Source organism: Lathyrus oleraceus, chromosome 3, assembly GCF_024323335.1.
Source record: "Lathyrus oleraceus cultivar Zhongwan6 chromosome 3, CAAS_Psat_ZW6_1.0, whole genome shotgun sequence".
Classification (NCBI taxonomy): domain Eukaryota; kingdom Viridiplantae; phylum Streptophyta; class Magnoliopsida; order Fabales; family Fabaceae; genus Lathyrus; species Lathyrus oleraceus.
This window is the reverse complement of record NC_066581.1, coordinates 519435671-519440273: the sequence shown is the minus strand read 5'-3', so window position 1 is coordinate 519440273 and position 4603 is coordinate 519435671. Positions and strand designations below refer to the sequence as shown.

Sequence of the window (4603 nt, the reverse complement as noted above, 5' to 3'; positions counted from 1 at the left end):
AAAGAAAAGCAATGATATACAAATGCAAGTCATGCTTGGTGATCAAGAACCACTCTCAAAGGTATTCCACCCACAGGGAAGGAAGCAAGGTGTTCAATGATCCTTGAGGCAATGCAATGAAATGATATGATGCCATGAGGGATCTTAGGGACAAAATTGGGGTCTTAAAATACCCATATCTGAAAAGGTACCTTTTAGTGGATTGGAGGAGATTCTCAGATATCATGTCATAGCTGAAGCTCTTCATTTGAAAAAATCTGATATTGATGCTTATTTGGTGAAGAAAGGAGGTATCCTTGGGATGGATTATGAGTTCCTAATTGGTAGAGCTACTATTTTTGCTCAAGCCGGTAGTATGGATGCTTTTGAATCCATATTTGTATTGCTCATCTATGGTTTATCTTTGTTCCGTAACATTGATGGTTTTGTTGATGTTAACTCCATTAGAATATTCTTGATTGGGAGTCATATTCTGACTCTGTTGGGTGACATGTATTTCTCTTTGAATTTGAGGAATTCTAAAGGTAGTGAGACTATTGTGTGTTGTGTTCCTCTTCTGTACAAGTGGTTTATTTCGCACTTGCCTCAGACGCCAGCTTTTTTGGAGAACAAACAATCTCTACGGTGGTCTCATAGAGTTAAGTCTCTCACTAATGATGATATTTTTTGGTATGATCTTGCATTAAGTAGTGTGGACATTATTGATAGTTGTGGTGAGTTCTATAATGTGCCTCTCATTGGTACACAAGGAGGAATCAACTACAACCCTACTTTGGCTCATCATGAACTTGAGTTCCCCTTGAGAGATAAACCTAATAACACTCAGTTAGAAGGTTTATTTTATCAAGAGGGTAAAGATCCCCAACTTTTGAAGAAAAAGATGGTGCATGCTTGGTATAATGTGCATAGGAAAGGAAGATCCGAGCTTGGTCCATGTAACTGTGTAGCTTTGGAAGCTTACACTATTTGGGTGAAGAAGAGAGCTTTAGAGCTGAAGATGCCATGTGCTTGTGAAATACCCATGTCTGTGGTTATGGATGAGCCATCAACTCTCCCTAACCAAGATGTAGAGGAGGTTGAAGACGCACTTGCCAAGATGAAGCAAGAGAGAGATACGTGGGAAGAGAGGTTCCATGCTTTAAGCCGAAAGCATGAAGAGTTGCAGCTTGAGTCTAAGGAAAAGAATGCACTTATTGAGATTCTTGAAGACCGTGCAGTGAAGAGACAGAGAGAGCCAGAGGGTTTATCTTCCTCTAGCATACCTCAGCCTTCTGGTGCTTGGAAGAAGATTGTTTATCAGCTTGTCCTCGAGAAAGCTCAGATGAAGACATCCTTTGAGTCTAAGATTTGACACATCTGAAGGAAGTATGCACCCATAGTCAGATCATCTGATGTAGTTGCTAGGGATCCTTAGGATGATAGTTTACTTTTATCTTGCATTTGTATTTTGATTTCTGAAATTGTACTCAATGTAATCCGTTCAATTTTATGAATAAAAAGAGATTTTTATGGTCAAATGAATTGTTAATTGTTATTATTTGAATATATATTTGCAAATGAGACTTCATATCTTCCTTGAAATTAAAAACAATCAAAAACTTTGCATTTCATGCATCATTTGCATAACAGGTTTCTGATAACATGGAATAATATCACATTTTTGGACTTGATTTAATTAAATTATATTATTATTTGGTCCGATTTATTTTATACTATTTGATATTACTTGGTATTTTCCTTCTATTTATTTCAGGTAACATTATTTGAAGCATACGTGAAAAAGAAAGAAAAGGGGTGCAAAAAGAAGCATTCCACTAAAGCCCAGCCCACAACTACAAAGGAGAAGCGCTGTGATGCTGCGACGACCGCCACACAAGGCGTGACGAGCGTCACGCCCCTCTGCTCAGTGTTACGAGCGTAACACAAGGTGTGACGAGCGTCACACCCCCATTCCTACTTTTTTGGCTTTGACGCGTAACAGAAGCACGTTCGTCCTTTTTCTTCGCTTGACTCGTTGACACACGAGGAAACCTACTGAAGGAATTTTTGGGAAACGGTTACATGAGGGATGAATATAAATAGATCTTAAGTGGTACCCTGTCGATATCTCTCCTTTTTTCCGCCGTGCAAGCTTTTACAGCAACATATTTTACAGCATTCTACTTTCTTAGCATTTTTATTTCCTTTTCTTTTCTACTTAATTTCCAAAGCATTGAATTTATTTTCTTTCACACTAGTTTCTACACCGGAAACTATTGTGTAGTTTTTACTGGATCTAACCTTACGTTAGGTCATAGTATTTTATTCCTTCGCCTTTATTTTCCTGTCCGAACGAAGATTGTGAAGAACAAATCTAACCGGTTTCTGGTGGAGTGTTCAAGCATCGAAGTTAGGGAACAACCAAGATTTCTATTAATTTTACAGGTTCATTAATTTATTGTTTTAATTTATATATGCTATGTACTGCTGTTTATCTATACTGTTTGTCTGATATGGCTGTATTTAAGCATAATTATTGTTTAGGCTTGTTTAGCATGTCCGGCTAAATAAACTTAGATATCGGTATGTAAAATAAGCGGAATAAAGGAATCAAAACTAAGTTGGTTTAAATTTATTTAAAAATATAGTCACTCTTTTTATGGTCTCAATTTACAGAGTTAATACCAAAGTTTTTGTACGAGAGTAAAAGACATAAAGAAGTTAAAATCAATAGAACGACAGTTTGAGCTTTTAACTGGACAGTGTAAATTGGACATTAACCTTAAATCAGGGCGAGAGCAATTTTTAAAGTTAATTAAATTCTAATCATTTTCAAAAAGTATTTTTAAAGGTTAAATGTGAGGACGAGAGTTAAGCATTTAAGTTTAATCATATAATCTAAGTCAACAGAGCGAGAGTTTGAGACGAGGGTGTTTAAACGATTAGTATTTCCTTAAAAAGAGTTTCTATAGATTCTATTGTTTTCAAAAAGTGATTTTAGACTTAACTAAATAGTGAGAGCGTACGTTAATATAAAGTCATAGTCTGATTCAACAGAGCGAGAGTTTGAGAGAAGATTTTTAATCAATAGTGTCTACTGAAAAGACTTATTTTAAAACTAAGAATCCAACGAAGATTTGATTCCCTAATTACGACGAACTACATACCGATATCCGCGTTATTTGATATTTAATCTAGATCCGATTTTAGTTTTACTTTTCCCCCTAACCAACAAAGTATTATCCGCCTTAGCTTTACGAAGTAACCTTAGAAAAACGGTATATCGATTCATTAAGTTCCTGTGGGATCGATATATTTTAAAACTACGCGATTAGACTGTGCACTTGCAGTCAATACCCCAATCGACTCATAAAGTCGCGATCAAGTTTTTGGCGTCGTTGCCGGGGACTTTTATTTAGTCGATATCGTAACTCTTCTGTTACGCTGTAGAGACTAAGGCAATTTTTATTTTTCCCTTGTCTTTCGTTGATTTGTATGCCACACACTCGCTCACAAGGCGAACCGTACTACTTACGAATTAACGACGTTGAACGATATCTCCGAGTCTTACGACGAATTCGGGAGTATCGTGCTGCAAACAATCTTCCTCCAATCGAAATTCCTGATCTCAAAAATCTTCTTCCTTTTCCGATACCCGAGATGGCAGAACCAGCTCGTGCTCTTCGAGATTACGCCGCTCCATCACAAGATGAGCCGCATTCGAGTATTGCTCCACCCGCAATCGAAGCAAACAACTTAGAACTTAAACCTTCGCTGTTGCAGGTAGTGCAACAGAACCTATTTTCTGGAAATCCTACCGCGGATCCAAACCTTCATTTATCCGTATTCGTCCAATACGTTGATACTGTTAAAGCTAATGGTGTCACTTCAGAGGCTATTCGACTTCGTCTCTTTCCTTTCTCGTTAAGAGATAAAGCTAAAAGATGGCTTCAGTCTCTTCCTTCCAACTCAGTCACCACATGGAATAAGTTGAAGAAAGTCTTTCTTGCCCGATATTTTCCTCCAAGCAAAACAGCTATGTTAAGAGCCCAGATAAATGGATTTAAACAGAAAGATAACGAGTCTCTTTTCGAAGCATGGGAAAGATACAAAGACTTGATGAGACTTTGTCCACACCATGGTTTAGAGGACTGGTTAGTAATTCATACCTTCTATAATGGTCTCTTATACAACACAAGGTTAACAATAGACGCCACCGCAGGTGGTGTGCTTATGGATAAACCCTACGCTGACGCTTATCAACTTATCGAGAGCATGGCCCAGAACCATTATCAGTGGGGAAGCGACCGAACGATGGTAGAAAAACCTCAAACAAAAGGAGGCATGTACGAGATAAGTAGCCTTGATCATGTTAATGCAAAAGTGGATGCTCTTGCCCAGAAAATTGAAAGTTTAAATGTATCACCTCCAGCCACCGTGGTTGTTGTAACTCAAAATTGCGAAGTCTGTGGAATTCAAGGTCACACTCCTACAGATTGTCAACTCCTAACAGGAATCCAAGCAGAGCAAGTGAACTATGCTCAAGGAAATCCCTACTCGCATACCTATAACTCGAACTGGAAGAACCATCCTAATTTTTCATATAAGAGTAATAATGCTTTAT

The 4603-nt window shown here is 37.8% G+C and overlaps 1 non-coding gene across 1 annotated transcript; it reads right to left on the bottom strand.

Moving 5' to 3' along the window:
• Positions 1-4017: 4017 nt before the first annotated feature.
• LOC127133099 (small nucleolar RNA R71) lies at positions 4018-4124 on the bottom strand. The gene has a single exon (XR_007807093.1). It is a non-coding gene; the product is annotated as a small nucleolar RNA R71 (small nucleolar RNA).
• Between the last annotated feature and the right edge of the window lie 479 nt (positions 4125-4603).